Source organism: Psammomys obesus, unplaced genomic scaffold (genome assembly GCF_907164565.1).
Source record: "Psammomys obesus unplaced genomic scaffold, mPsaObe1.curated_primary_1811, whole genome shotgun sequence".
In the NCBI taxonomy this organism is placed as follows: Eukaryota; Metazoa; Chordata; class Mammalia; order Rodentia; family Muridae; genus Psammomys; species Psammomys obesus.
In genome coordinates, this window is record NW_026585895.1 from 5,488,623 (window position 1) to 5,505,049 (window position 16,427).

The 16,427-nt window shown below is 41.2% G+C and overlaps 1 protein-coding gene and 1 long non-coding RNA gene across 8 annotated transcripts in view; one reads left to right on the plus strand and one right to left on the minus strand.

Moving 5' to 3' along the window:
• Itprid2 (ITPR interacting domain containing 2) overlaps positions 1–16,427 on the minus strand; it is an 82,441-nt gene that overhangs the window by 58,991 nt on the left and 7,023 nt on the right. For 2 of the 7 annotated variants that reach the window (XM_055600636.1, XM_055600632.1), the window contains 2 exons: positions 9,957–10,144; positions 932–1,057 (listed from right to left, as the gene is read on the minus strand). The gene's annotated coding sequence lies outside the window, so the exon portion shown is untranslated. Of the gene's footprint in view, positions 1–931; positions 1,058–9,956; positions 10,145–15,274; positions 15,294–16,427 lie in introns of those variants that run through there. The other 5 variants (XM_055600637.1, XM_055600635.1, XM_055600633.1 and 2 more) reach the window with 5 other exon arrangements.
• Positions 14,092–16,427, plus strand: part of LOC129671574 (uncharacterized) — a 5,732-nt gene continuing 3,396 nt past the window's right edge. The window contains exon 1 of the long non-coding RNA XR_008719363.1: positions 14,092–14,383. This is a non-coding gene — a long non-coding RNA (uncharacterized LOC129671574). The remainder of the gene's footprint in view (positions 14,384–16,427) is intronic.

Genomic DNA, 16,427 nt, shown 5'->3' on the forward strand with positions numbered 1-16,427 from the left:
GTATAAACACTGCTGTGTACACATTCTTGTACTGTCCTTAAGAAACTACATTCATACTGTGCCTTTAAAACCCAGGGTCCCCTCATCACAGACTCCACATCTCAGTCAGGATGGCCTGTGCAATGGCAGTACAGTATTCCCTGTCTTCCCTGCTTCTGTACCCTTCCATGCAGGACAGGCTCGCATCCCTCATCCTCTGCATCTTCTGCTTAGAGCACCTTCTAGCTCACCCAACCTCATGACCCAATTCCAGTCCACACTTCAAGACCAGACTTTGCTGGAAATGTCCATGATAGCCAGCTCCTCAGCCCTGGATTAGAGTCCTGTAAACTACACCTAAAGCTCATGTGGAAATTGCTCTGTTTCCTTTTTACTTCCTCTTCAGTGTGTTGTCCTTAAGAGCTGTGACTTACTCATCCATTATCACATTCTTATGACAGAAATCCAATGAGTCAGCTCGGATGAGAAGAAAATATTTTGAAGTTGCAGAGGCTTGATTTCATTGCCTGTAAAATGGGCTCACACTACTTACTTTGTGGGATTATTAATAAGCACTCAAATACATACTTGGTGCTTTTTCTAAGTCCCCTGCATACATTGCCTTATTGCTTGTAAGGTACAACCCTATGCAGCAGTGTTAGCATCCATACTCCACAGTATAAAAACAATTAAAACCACAAAGCTGCACAGTTCATAAAGACATATTTAGTCACTAAGTCACTGTTTCTGGGCCACTCTTAAATCCTGTAAACCCCAAGTCCTATTCTTACATTCTATTTTCCCCAAGTAACTTCTTAATCACAAAATTATTCATTTGATTTCTAAAATATAATACCTGAGATAGTCTTCTACAAAATTGAGAATACTCTATAGAGTTTTAGCAAGAACTGAGACATGTCTCTTTTTCTATGTGAGTCATATTAAAATATACCTCGAGGGGCCCAGGGATGTAGCTCAGCAGTAGAGGATTTGCCCTGGGCTGATCCACGGTGTTGTAAAACAAAGTTGATATGATATCGGTGAAGCTAGTTAGTCTGAGGAAGCCCGCTCCTAGGTTCTGTGAAAGAAATAAAACAAGCAAAAATCACCTCTTAAGTACTGTATCTAAAATAATACCATCATAATCCATGCCCTGTCTCAACACAGAAACGCAAAAGATATATAAATCTGCTGAATAGTTAAAGTATGGGGAGGAAAGCAAGAGCCAAGATGGGAGGCTGTGCAATGTCACCCAAGTGAGAGTGCACAGGAGGAAACACAAGGAGATCTAGGAGAAAGTGAGGGAAAGTTGCTGATGCTGGAGCATGTGTTGGGAAAGGCGAAGGAGCAGGGGAGGGCTAAATCGTGTAGCTTTGAGCATTTGTGACACATCCACAGCTTCTAACACTGGCCTTTCACAAACACAGGCCAGTGTAATCTGCTCTCACCTCATTCTCAGCTCTAAGTATGTATATGTTTTGCTTAAATGTTCACTGCAGCAGATCATGCACCATTGTGCCAATCACAATTTCAGAAACCTTTATTTATTTGCCAGGTATTGTTTGAATGTGAAAATAAAATAAAATAAAATGACGCAAGTAGCCTTTCTGTGGCTGCATTGTTTGCCTGAGCTGTGATTGGATATGGTCCAGGAATGCCTTTAAGATAGGCTGAGACATAAATAAATATGTAATGTGTATTTTGAAAGAAACTCTGAGAGAAGTCACATGGCTTCATGGTTCTAATTGACCTTAGAAATCAGAGCCCAACCCCTTATTTACAAAGAAAAAAAAAATTCTAAGACTGAAGGAGGTCAAAGGACCTGCTGAAGCTCACCAGACTAGTTACTGGCAAAGCTACAGGCAGAAAAAAAGTAGAATGCTCATTCCTACTCCACTGATCACTGTTTGGGCCGTTCTCTCTCACAGTAGATCCAGAACACTCCCAGATAACAGCAGTTGGTGCTTCAACATACTCTAAAAATACATGATTTTTCCTATATAGACTAACCTAGCCCTAGCCTGAATGTACCTTTGTCATCCGAGGCACTCAAGTTAACATTCCAGAACTGTGTTTAGTAAGAAAAATTTTAATCAAATATGCAGTATCAGTTGTTAAGCAAATTAGTTCACCTGAACAACTTCCCAGATCTTATCTGCCTGATGTTCAGTTTCTTGGGTCAGGAACCAGAAAACATAATGACTGTCTTTCCCATGGGTGTTTTGAAATGGTGCTGTGAATAATAAGATTCACATTTAATAATTTAAAGACCTAAATTCACAGTGAAGCTGTTAGGGAACCCTTAGCTTATGATCTGGTAGGATAAAGCTAAGCTAAAACCATCTCCCTCCTTCTCCGCAATTCAATCAGTTTTCCATTAGTGATTCCAGACAATTTTTTTAAATTGTTATTTCTAAAGCGAAACAGTTACTGTACCATTCTATGAGACAATGCTCTCTGCTAATGGTAGATATTGAGCCCAGTGCCTGTTTGTTTGCTTTGACCAATATTTGCAATTGAATTATTACTTTGACAAACCCATTTCAAACATTTCAGTACAAACTAACATTTACCAACACTTAGAAAAACAACTTGGAATGATCTAGCACTTTCACATAGACATCTGTTTTTAGTGTGGATGCCTGGAGATAAAAGGACATAGTTACTAAATCTGACTTATAGTCTTGGAGTCTATTAAACCATCTGAACAGTGGGAATACCCACATGAAAATATAACATATGATAATAGATAATGTAATTTAGAATAAGGTTAATTTATTTGTTAAATCTGTGAGAGAATTGCTAAGGTTTTCAGCCGTTGCTTCCTTAACTAACTTAGGAGGTCATGGGGCAAAGCCACATGCATAGGAATCGACTAAGTAGGTAGCATCTGGCAGAGGCCAACTTGGAGACTCTCCCAGAAGCAGAAACAGAGCTGGGAGGGACAGAGTTGTTATTTAGGCAAGAGCCAGGGGAAGTCAGGCAAGGCAAGTACTAGCTGGCAAGGACCACTGTTTTGGATAGCCAGAGCCCAGCGTCCAAGAAGACTGAGTCGAAAAGGAACCTCCATGACAAAGATAACAGTAAAAGATGATCCCATTTGCTTTTTCCCCTGCTGTGGGCCCTTGATCACAGAGTGCTACCAGAAAGGTCAGAAGTCTGTCGGAGTTCTGCCTGTCACTGAGGCAGAGGTAGCAGGAACACCCACTCACCTTGGGCCAAGGACTTTCAGGACTTTGCCAGTTTAGAGCACAGCTTAGAGACGTCTATGACTGACCAGCAGCCGGCTCCGAAAGGAGCTCAGTATGTTCACTTATGACACTCTTGACAGCCTGGCTCAGCTGGTGGCACATAAATGTGTGAGGTAGCGAAATATCTTAAAACTAATTTCTTGATTTTACATTCCGATCATAGCCCCTCCCTTGCCTCCTCCCAGGCCCATCCTCTTTCTTCCCCCAACCCCCTCCCCTACCAACTGACCCCAGACTATCAAGTCTCATTAGGACTACCTGCATCCTCTTCCTCTGTGGCCTTGCTAGGCCACCTCCCCCAGGGGAAGTGATAGAAGAGCAGGCAACAGAGCCCTGTCAGAGACAACCCTGCTCCCCTTACTAGGTTACCTATATGGAGACTGAGCTGCCTATCAGCTAAATCTGAGTAGAGGGTCTGGGTCCTCTCCATGCACGGTTTTTGGTAGGTGCATCAATCTTTGCAGGGCCCCCTGGGCCCAGATTTGTTGACTCTGTTGGTCTCCTTGTGGAGCTCTTGTTATCTCTGGGTCCTTCTATCCCTGTCCCCTACTCTTCCATAAGACTCCCTGCTTTCTGCCCAAAATTTGGCTGTAGGTCTTTGCATCTACTTCAAGCCCCTATTGGGTGTAGTCTTTCAGAGGACATCTATAGTAATAGGTTCCAATCAGGTTCCTTCTCTTAAACCATTTCCGGTGCCTATTCTATTTGCTCATCTCAGTGAGAATTAAGCATCCTCCCTATGGTCCTCCTTGTTACTTAGCTTCTTGAGAGCTGTGACTTATAGTATGGTTATTTTGTATTATATGGCTAATATCCACTTATAAATGAATATATACCATGCATGTCTTTCTGCTTCTGCGTTATCTCACTCAGGATGGTCTTTTCCAGACATTTGCCTGCAAATTTCATGATGTCCTTCTTGTTTTTAATAGCTGAATACTATCCATTGTATAGATGTACCACTTTTTCTTTATCCATTCTTCAGCTGAAGGATATCTGGGTTGTTTCCAGTTTCTGGCTATTACAAATAAAGCTGCTATGAACATAGTTGAACAAATGTCCTTGCTGTGTGGTAGAACATCTTTTGGGTATATGCCCAGGAGTGGTAGAGCTGGGTCTGGAGATATAGCTGTTCCCAATTTTCTAAGAAAGCACCATACTGATTTCCAAAGTGCTTACAGAAGCTTACATTCCCACCAGCAATGGATGAGGGTTCCCCTTTCTCCACATCTTCTCCAGCATGTGCAGTCACTTGAGTTTTTGATCTTGGCCATTCTGATAGCTGTAAGATGGAATCTCAGTGTTTTTTTGTTTTGTTTTGTTTTTTTTTTTTTTTTGCATTTCCCTGATGACTAAGGATGTTGAGCATTTCTTTAAGTGTTTCTCAGCCATTCTAGATTCCTCTGTTGAAAATTCTCTGTTAACTCTATAACCCATTTTTAATTGGATTATTTGGCTTGTTGATGTTTAACTTCTTGTGTTCTTTATGTATTCTGGATATTAGCCCTCTGTCAGATGTAGGGTTGGTAAAGATTTTTTTCCCAGCCTGTAGGCTGTCGTCTTGTTCTGATGACAGTGTCCTTTGCTTTACAGAAGCTTTTCAGTTTCATGAGGTCCCATTTATTAATTATTGATCTTAGGTCTTATGAGTCTTTGGGAGAAAGCCACAAGGGTGTTGAGAGTGGACCTGGTAAACCTGGGAAGTATTATTGGGGTGCATTATGTGAAATTCCCAAATAATCAATAAAAGTACTATGTTGGATTTAGAAAGTACTAAAAGATAAGTGGTGAGTCTATTTCAGAAGTTGTGTAACCTTGAGATAACACATTGTCTTCTTCAGAGTAGTAAAGTATTTGAAAACCTGTGTGGATAATTAACCCAAAAATAGTCCTACTGGATCAACGATATTAAATGGTGAAAATAGTAAAATATATCTCATAAATTCTGGCCAGTCATATCACAACAGATTAAATTCATTATAGAAGGCCTTTAAAGCTACCAAATACTATAATAAATGTGGCTGTAACTGTGATGACTGCTCAGATTTTGGTCAAACGACTAAGGTTTGAGCTTCAGTGAGGCACTGTGTTTCACACGTGGACTCTCAGCACGTGGATCACCATGTGCTGGAGGATCCCCATGGTGTGGAGGCTAACCTGTTCTGCACAGTGTGTTCTAGGCCAGCCAGGGCCACACAGTAAGATTTTGTGTCAGGGGGAAAAAAAATCAGCTGTCTTTATTGCCAGAGATGGCTGTAGCCCACTTGATTGAAGTGTTACAGTGCCTAAGAAAATCCCTTCCAAAATGCATCCAAGACGACCAAGAACCTCCTCAGCCTGCAGAGGTGAGGCAAGCAACAAGAGAGAAGAGATCCAGCTGAGGTGCGCATCCTCAGGTTAGCCCCTGGCTGGCCTCCGCTCAGCAAAGCACAGTGGTCCTCATCTGCACAATGCAGCACAGGGCATTGTGAGGTAAGCCTCTTCCTACAGGACACAGGTAGGGAAAGCCCTTTCCTCTGGGCCTCTGACAGTGGTGTTGCCCCGTTATCTGACAGGACTTCATTACTTTGTTTTAATTATTTAGATAGCCATAATCAGACAAATGTTGTTATGAGCAACCATAAATAGGTGCCTCCTGGAATCATTCACTTTATCCTCTCATTTAGATGATACTGTGCATGATTGTATATATATACACATATATATTCCACATATTACAAATATATGTATGTAAGTTTGGCATAGTTAGTTCAGGCGTGTGTACTTGAACTTGCAAATACACACCCATGCAACTCTAAACTCAGGCAAAAAAATGCTTTATTAGGTCTCCTGCTCCAGAGAGTCTCTTTGCCTTTTATTTGACCACCCAGAGCAATCCATAACCAAAGGGTTATGCCCACCAGGATAGCAAGGAGGCACTCCTCACGTGCTCCTTGCTTTCTTGGGTTACCTGGGACCTCAGAATCCCATGTCCAAGCATCACTGATCCTGCTCCAGTGTCTGCCCCAGATCACTCCCAGGTGTGGTCTGTTCTGTCTGTGTGAAACACTGTAAGGCCTGAAAGATGCTCACCTGGCAACAGAGGCAGGAAATTTCAAAGATCTGCATATGTGAGCAGGAATGGCCATAGGCATCAAACACAGAGCTACAGGGGTATCAAAAATCTAAGTTGGAAATGTTCGTGAGCTAAATTTTTAAGGTAGAAGTGTAAAAAACAGAAAGTATTTCATTTAAATGTATTTACCATGAGTAATAATTCCATATGTTGTATGTGGATCTCTATTTGTACTCCTTTGTTTCTGGGCCCATAAATCTTGGGAGTAAGGCTATCTATAGCATATAGAGATTTTCTTTTTGCTGATGTTGATTGTTTCTGTATAAATCTCCAGGAGGATAGCAGAAGACCTCGGATGTTTGAAGTGTACGCTAGCCTGCGGTCGCATATGGAGAGTCCTCGTTATTTTGAGTTGTTTTCCCAACACGTCTCGGCATAATATTCTACAACCTGTTTAGTCGAAACCTCGTCCCATGCAGCCCCACCTTCCCTGCGTGGCACAGCTTGAGCTGGTGACTCCCTTGACACTGGCATTTCAGCAGGTTTAAAGGAAAGGGTCGTTAGGACTCAAAACAGTGGTTTTTTTATTTTGTTTTTAAGTAAATTCTATACCTCATCACAGGGTAGGTGAAACTGGGGTGGGGGGGGGGGAGGTTACTCAGCTCAACAGAAATAACATTTTCACAACTTTTCTTCCTGGCCTTATTTTTTTTCTTTTTTAAATCCAAACACACAAAATGCGTTTCGAAATTTTTAAGCACACAAAATGAAGACGACCCAAAGAGAAACAAAATTGAACTCCTCCTGGAATCATTGCAATATTTATCTCAAACACTTCCAAGCCATAGTCATAATACTTTAGTGCCTACTTATTGAGAATTAGCTACAGGGGATCAAGGGACAAACATACAATTCAGTGTGGAACATAAGGAACAATAACTACTAAGCAACAGGCAACAGTGGCTGGTTTGTTTGTTTTCTGTGGTGCTGGCGATTAAACTCACGCCTCCTCCATGCTGGACAAGCACTCTAGCACTAAATGGTCACTTCAGTCTGTTTTTATTTCTATTCAGGTAGAGTTTTGCTGTTCTGCCCAGACTGGCCTCAAACTTGTAACCCTCCTACACCAGTCTCCTGAATAGCTAGGATGGCAGATGTGCACTCCTACAGTTGGCCAGGAAAATAATCTTCATGCTAGTCCAAAGCAGAGGAATTATTTTACCTTTATTAGTGAATAGAATGGATGTATATGATGAAAAGGCAAGAGGGTACTGTATAACCATCATGGTACTTTTTTTGTCTTGTTTTGTAGGTATGGGGCTGGGGCTGCCCTCCAACATGCAATCCTCCGTTCTTAGCCTCATGTCATTTAAATTGTTTTACTCTCTACATGCCTCAGTTACAGTTTCCTTCACAGTCAGCCCCACTTGGGAGTGGTTAAGCTAATGGATACCTGCCTTATTTACCCCAGTACAGAGAGCAGGTGTCTGTGACCTCAGGGATACGTGGTAAAGATGAAGATTTGGGGCATTCTGGAATATTCTAATTTTAAGTAGGGAAGGTATTATATCACTTTGCTTTCACATACCTAGGCCATTAAAGACTAGACAAACACCAAGGAAGTCTGAATTAGTGACTGCAAACATGAGGGAGACCAGGCATTGATGTTCCAGATGCTGCTTCAGAAGAGTAAGGCAAAACACTGTAAGAAAACACTGTGGAAAAGGAACTGCGTCTTCAGAGCCAGCAGGTATTCTTAAATATTAGCATTTAGTGGGATCATAGTGCACGAGCAACAGCATCTAATGTTCTGACATCAACCATAGTGAGTCATTAAATTGCCAGAGCCGTATATGGCATAAATGATGAGCTGACCACATTGTACACATCCAGTGTGTCATAACTGATGATGCTCAAAGTACATGCTCATAAGCCATCTGGATTCCTTAGCATACAGTTCTCTGAAATTTAATCATCCCAGGGACAATGTTCATTACATTCCATATGTCAACATATTTTAAACCTGGTTACCATAAATCATGGGAGCCTCACTATTCTAAACTACTCACGCCATTAAATCCCTAGTGTAAAATCTGAACCATAATGTGGTCCACAGATTATGATTTAGAGGAAGAAGGGGCATACATTTGATGAAATTTGTTGAATTGGACCAAAGTATAGCATCAGAAGTTATACTTGTATAAGGATACAAGGATGTAAGGGGAGGGTGAGGGCTCAGCTGGTGAGGCACTTGCTATTCAAGCATGAAGGTGTAAGTTTTGATCCCCAGAACTCACATGCAAACTGAGTGTGGCGCTCTCCCTATGACCTCAGTGCTGGAAGGCAGGAGGTGAGGAGGTGAGGGATCCCTGTGGGCTTTGAAAACACCATGGAAGGTAAAAGTCTTACTATTCCATTTGTATGGGGAACATAGAACAGTGAAATCCATACAGCAAGAAATTAGATGGTACACAATTTTGAAACAGTGTGCATTTATCTTTAAAACCATATTGCAGTGTATTCTTTAAACTGATGTTTTCTTTGACGTGTAAATATACTTTTATATGGGCTTTTTAAAAAGTAAATCACAGCTGACAGCCAAAATATTTCTTCTGTTCCACATAACAGCACTCTAGAGGAGAAAGTGACGTCTCCTGGGCGTACAGTGTACAAAGGCAAGAGAACTCTTCTCTCAAGACCATTTGGATTCAGAAGCAGGACAGACAGAAGCTCACACACTTTCATCTCCTTGCTGCCTTTGACTCTGAAAATCCTTTCATTGGCTACCCTGAAAAACCAGCCATGAAGGCCCTTAGCCAAACAGGAACACTATCCATGGAAAGGCACAGTCCATTAACTTCTTAACATTCATATGAATAAGCTTATGAACTTCTCCAGGCATTTCACTGAGGCCCTGGAGGAACAAAATGTTAATTAAAATTTAAGGGAAGAGAAAAAGATTTGGTACTTGGCATCCCTCCTAATGCGGTGATTTTTAGAAGAACAACCTGAGAAACAGACAGAAATGTGGAATGGCACCACATTTCTGAGAATGGCCTTTTGCTGGTCATACTTCCCCTGCCTTGCTCACCCCTCGCCTCCGTGTAAATCAACAGTGCCCACCCCGGCTGCAGTAAGTTATACAATTTCACTCTTTTCTTCTTTATGCTTTAGTACAAGAGCAGTAAATCTAGGATTATAAATCATAATCCTTGGCAGAGAAAAAGCCTCTGAAGTGTTTTTAAGAAGGGCAGCGCCATGATCAGCTGCTTTAGAATTACCTCCCTAGCCGGGATGTGGAGACAGATTTATGAAGAATGAGACTCAGTGTAGGGAGATAGGGAGACACGAGCAGCCCTCCAAAACAGTATAAAGATTTCAAAGTGAAAACAGCTACAATGGACATAGAGGCTTATCTAAACTTCCCTTATCTGGCTGAAACAGAGCTTTATGAGAGTCAGCTGCCACAAATTGCCAGGAAGTCTCCTGTCAGGGAGGCAACTGGCTTTGACTGGGGACATTCCAAGAAATTGTATCAACAAGCCTCATTAGAGCCTTCCCCATTTGGATCTCCCAAATCCCTCCTGTTACATGCCCTTACCCCTGATTGCTCAAGGAGTCGGGCATTGGGTGCTCCCCATGCTTTGAACGTGTACAGTCCCCCTCCTTACCTATTGTCTATTGATTTGCAGTCAGCACCCACCTCCAAACCACTGACAAGAGCTGGTGGATTTTCCTCTCTTTCCAAACAGTGGGTTGAGAAGCCTTCATAGTCTTTCTACTGGAAAAGCAGTAGCTGCAGAGCGAGGTATGAGCGTGGAGTCAGCAGAGCCTTCCAGTCCAGGGTACAGGGAAGAAACTGAAAGAGAGAGAGTCTTAGCACTCTCTCAAGAACCCTTCGAAAGGGATTGTTCTCCTGGCTTACAGAACTGCCAAAACATAAGGTGACCAATGAAATCTTGCATGTCTGTGAATGTGGGGACACACAACTTAAAAGGCAAGTGACAGAATTCTTCACTGAGAAAACCTGACCTCTTCTGAAAAACAAAACAAAACAAAACAAAACAAAAAAAGAGATGTCATAGTAAGATGATGTCTGTTCTTTCTGTTTTGGGAGAAGAGTTAAAATGTGCTAAGGAAAACAAACAAAAAAGGCCCCAGCACATTGTGTGTTGCCTGGTAATAAAGGAGAATGTTTGCTTCAATTGGATATGAACGAGGCAAGTGTTTAAGCTCAGAAGAAGCAGAGAGGAAAGCAAAAAGTAAAAAAAGATGAGCCGAGGAGGCATCAGAGCTAAGTCCTGAGCAAAAATGCTAAGATGGCCAGAGCGGTTAGTGAGCAAGGAATCTGGTGTTCTGTTTAAAGTTGGGTGAGGGGTTGGGCTTGACAGAAAGTCCTTTAGCTTCATTTCGGACATAAAGCGACTGCTTCCCTACTCTCAATAAGTACTCACACTATGAAAGTTACTTTTGAAGAGGAATATACTAAAATGTCTTATCTTAAAAAAAAAAAAAGTCTTATTGTTGAATTCTCCAGTGGGGACTCCTTGAATCAAGGCAGTTTAGAAAAATAGATGATGTTCTTAAAAATTATCCTCATGAGTTAATATTTTATACAGTTTTAGTCTTCATTCTGATTTCCACAGACCTATGGAGTTACCTTACTATTTCCTGAGTCGCCAGCTTTGTGGTTCTCACACAAACCCAAAGCAAAATCGCATTGCTTTATTTCTCTGATTAGACCAATTAGGTCTCTAGTGGTGCCTTAACTTTCAAATAATACTTTGAGAAACAATGAGTGCTTTGAGAAGCAATGAAAGCCGCAGGTGCATGGTTGAGAGTTGCCTGTATGTTCTACCTTTTTCCAAGAGAGGCTGTAAAGCCGTTTATGCTGGGACTACAACATGCTTACATTTTAACCTTCACATGAGTCAGGTCTTGTAGGTTCCCAGTCTTCTTGGCTCTGTCATCTGCCACACACAGCTCTCTGCAGTGACTAAAGGTGCTCAGGAGTTCACTGGGCACAACAGACCATCATCTGCCTGCTGGACCAGACAGGTGACAGTTTGAATGAAGAGGGTTCCCCCACCCTTTGAAATCTTGTTTAAATTATCACCAAAACTGGTTCCCAAAACCACTCAATGGAAAGGCTGTGCAGAAAGATGCCTCATGACAGTAAGTCTGAGGTGGAACTTGTGCATACAGGGTTGGCCTTCCAGACTATAGTTTGTTCATTTTGCAAAACAGTGTCTTTCTATATTACCTTGAACTGGCTCTACAGACCAGGCTTGTTTAGTTAGTTAGTCAAGCTTCTGATCCTCTTGCCTCAGTCTCCCAAGTGCCATGCCACAGAAAACCAGTAAGTAAAGTTAATTGCTTTAGCTCTGTGGTGAAAAGGAAGTTTTGGCAGTGGCTATACAAAGTAGGAAGTAGACAAAGCATTTCTGGTGTTAGACATCAAAATTCAGGAAATGAAACATAACCAGCTTTTTTTTTTTTTTCTATCTACAGTCTACTCCTGATATTGTTAGAAACTGACCTGGTATTTTACACTCATCAGATCTCTCCAGCCAGTTTTCTCAGAGATGTGCTTTTTGCATATACCTTTCATTTCAGGAAAGCTAGAGAACTACCCTAAAGACACTTACTAGGAAAATTTACTCCAGCTCTTAGGCCATTGAAAAGAAGTCAGAATATAGCAGAGTAGATTCCATTTACTTGTGTGCATGGAATGGAACTACTGAAAAGAAATTTTTTGCAGTATTTTATCACTGGAGTATGAACACTTGGAACCGTTTGAACGGGTGGCCACAACAAGAGACTTGATGAGGAGTAAGCGCATCAGCCACAAAAATTAGGAGAAAATATGCAAACTTCATTTTGCTAAGTGGAAGTAAGTGCTACTGTTGGCTGCTGACATAAAGTTAACTGCTGTATCTTCAGAAACCAACACATGGAAATGCTATTTCTTTTTCCCATTCTGAAGCAGAGCAGCATTCATCGCTTGAAACTGGCAAAAGTAGGTAAAATAAGAAACCACAATTCAGAGTTTTTCTGTCAGTTTCAAATATATAAACATACATGAAACTTAACCAAAATAATTGGCATAGCTAATAAAATTTTTGGGTCATGGACTTTAGCTGTTTGCTGCAATTCTGAGAGTGGGAGAAATGAGAAACTAGAATTCCTGACATGTCTGCCTCCTACTGCCCTTTCTCCACAGTAAAGGTCACAGAATTGCTTCTGTGTTGCTTTGCAGCAGATTGGGCTATAAATTACTGCAGGGAAGAGACTGTAGTCACCTAGAGACACTTGTTATCTTACCTACAAAAACTGAAAGCCAGGGGACTGAAATGAATTGTGTAAAGTCACAAAGCTAAAATTAGTGGAAAAGGGGTTAGGTAACATGGAGCAGGAAGAACTTTTTCTGTTAAATATCCATTGTTATTAGCATAGCATTAACTCAGGAAAAGATTAATTCAGGTAAGCCAGTAAAAAAAATGTTTGGATTCATTGTTTCAGAATATAGTGAGGATGGGGGAGGGGATGAAAACAGTATTGGCTATTGGCTTACAGGACACGTAGGACAACATATGGGTTTCAGTTTTTAAGTCTTTAGGCCAAAATCAAAATTACATGTACAGCCTTGGTAACCAGAAAAAATTCCTGTTTTTGGAGTACTTGTAGAAACCTGAGTTAGTCATAAGCTTCTTAGGAAAGAATTCATCCTTTGTTTGATTCTGCAGTGATTCGTGATGAGAAAGGCCAGCAAGACCCACTCATTGTCAGAGTAGCCAAAGCCATACTGTAATTGCAGGTATAAGAAGTCCTTGGAACCTTAAAGGACCATTGGTGTGAATGATGGCCCTGCATGCAGTGGTCACATGTGGCCTGTTCTTGCTTGGCTTTATGTCCTATGCCAGTTGGTGTCGGCACAACAGACCTCACACACATGGTTGTGGAACTTAGAGCAGACAGCAGTGATGGCGTTTCACAGTATAGACTATTCAAAACCTCACCAAAATCATTTAAAACCATAGATGAAGGGGGCTGAAATATTAATAACCTGAATACAGTTCCACTGAGTTTGGACCATTTGGTAATTTCAAAGTCTAGTTTCTGCCTTTCCTTAAAGGCTGCTCACCGTCCCCCATGCCCACAAGTCTGTTACTGCCTATGGCCAAGGGTAAAAGTTCCTCTCTGGTATACTTTCATAAGTAGGCAATTAACCAAGAGCTCTTGCTACTTTATTAAGATTTTAGATTTTGTGCAGAGATAAGGAAAAAATATATAAAGCTTTCTGTCTATCCCCAATCCAACTTCTGCCTCTTGATTTCTCTAGGAAAACCTTAGCTAAGCATTAAAATACAGCATTCAGAACAGTATCTGGCCTCTTCCTGACATTCCAGAGACATATTTGAAATAAGTAATGCCAAAAGAAGCTAAAAATGGTGAAGGAAATTACAGAAGTGTTTGACTGTCATCCAAAAGATTCTAGCAGTTGACTCAGAGGAAAATGGCCCTCCATTCCCCAACCACCCCAGGCCCTGTGCCAAGGAATACTGCAGACTTTAGTGGAGTGGCAAAATAGATAGCAAGTGGCAAAGTAGTTTTGATTGGAAGTAGAACTTTTTCTTTATGTGTTCAGTTGCTTCATAATAAAAAAATAAGGAAAGAAAAGAACCAAGAATGATTTATATTTCTATTATGATGGACTTCATTCCATCCATCTTTTCTAGCAAACGGGGCCTTTCAACACTTAAATACTTGACTCTCAAGTCTCCCTCATGATCTCCTGTCTCTGCTGAAATACAGGGAACAATTCCTCGGGTTATGAATGAGCATGAAATCTGACACCCTTTCTTCCCCTTTTCAGACATGACTCATTGCTCTTGTTGCAATTCCCAAGGCCCTGAAGCTCTTCTTTAAAGTGCGGAGACAAAGGCAACATCTTCAATTCCAGCTGGCTTATCCGGAGAGCTCTGACAGTGCGCAGCCGCGGATTTCCTTATGCATTGTAAAACTAAGTGCTCTGAGGGCCTAACCTCCCCCACCCTGGAGGGACAGGTGCCACAGTGCTGGAAAGGGAACAAGACTGGTAAGCTTCGAGCACAGCTTATCAGTTTTCCTTAGCCTCTCATTATCTCCAGGGTGTTATTGAACACTAGCTTTGGGAGTATTTTATTTTATTTTCAAGGTTTGAGATCTTCTTTCCTCCAGACTCCTCTGCCTTTGAGTACAAAGTGTAAGTGATCTGCAGTCTTTCTTAAAACCTAGTCTCATTTAAAATCTGACTTTTGCTGAGTAAAATTACCATTCCAACCCTTAGATTTGAAAAGTTTTACAGTAGATATAAGAGGTCTTGAAATCCAAGAGTAAATTCTGTGGTCTTTCAAGCAATAGTTAAAACTCCACTTGAAAATTCAAAAGAATAAATAAAAGCCATGACTGTGTTACTTTTCTAGAAACATTTTATCCCAAGAGAAACTATTTTTTGTTTTGGAAGATGACAAGAGTAGAAGTTAAACAATTATTTTTTTAAGTTACTTTGAAGGAAAGAAAAAAGGAAGGAAAGAAGGAAGGAAGGAAAGGCCAGTAGAAGCAACTAACTGCTCCACTGGAGAAGTTATTTCAGCAAATGTTCATTGTCCCAGGGAGAAACGTACCCCTACTTTGCAGTTTAGCATTTGCACATTTAGAAGCTTAAATATTTTTCACTTGAAATGAACCAAATGGTATAAATTAGATATGAACACATGCAGTTACATTTTACGATTAAATACAAAGTCAGGATGCTGATAACTGCTGCTCAGATTTCATATCATGACAAGGTAACATTAACTTGTAGCCTATTTGAAATTTCCAGCTTCCATGGTCTTTTTATTTTTAAATCACTTATTGTGATAACCCCAGAGAAGTATAAAAGTCAACAATTTAATAATATTAGTAACTTTATGGTTTACTTGACAGTTATCTTTGATGCAATTACCTGTTTGTGTTAGCATTGCTATTGCTGTGATGAAACATCCTGACCAAAAGAAACCTGGGGAGAAAAATGTTTATTTGGCTTCCCCTTTCACATTATTGTTTTATGGAAGAATGTCAGGACAGGAGCTCAAACAAGGCAGGAAACTGGAGGCAGGATCTGATGCAGAGGCCATGGAGGAGTACTGCTTACTGGCTTGCTCCTCATGGTTTATTCAATGAGCTTTCTTATAGAACCCAGTATCACCCACCCAAGGATGGCTCCACCCACAATGGACTGGGCCCTCCCCCATTAAGCACTAATTAGGATTTTTTTTCTAGCCAGATCTTATGGAGGTATTTTCTCAGTTAAGGTTTCTCCTTTCAGCTGACTATATCTTAGGTCAAGTTGACATGATGTTAGGCAGCATTGATCATTTTACACGTAGAAGCCAAAGCTCAGAACAGTAAGTTGCCAGCTCACAATGGGATGAAGTTATAGCATTGGCAACTGAATAAAGGCAGTCTTACTCGAGGATAAGGTCAATAAAACTTTCCTATAAAGCACCAGGCATGAGGCTGCTGATGCAGCTAACTACTCAGCTTTTGCTGTGAGAAAGACAGCCAGCAGATATGTCACTGATGGAACATGACTATATTTGGATAAAACCTTATTTTAGACACTGAAATTTAAATCTTATATAATCCCCATGTGTCACACATATTAGCTGTTTCACATTTATTTATAATCTGGAGTTGTTCACAGCGTTTCAATTTGTTCTTTGCATCCTTTCCCAATTTAAAAATTCAAATATAATTGCTAAATTATATGATGGGCTGTACAAAATTGGGTGATAGGATGTACTGGACTCATAGGCTGCTTAAATCCAGGACTGATGGAAAGACTAAAGGAAAATTCTGAAGAAAGAAAGAAATGAAATGGTAGGGTGAGGAGGGCACTGGGATGAGGAGGGCACTGTGTTGAGGGGGGGCACTGTGATGAGGGCACTGGGATGAGGAGGGCACTGGGATGAATGAGGAGGGCACTGGGATGAGGAGGACACTGGGATGAGGAGGGCACTGGGATGAGGAGGGCACTGGGATGAATGAGGAGGGCACTGGGATGAGGAGGGCACTGGGATGAGGAGGGCACTGGGATGAGGAGGACACTGGGATGA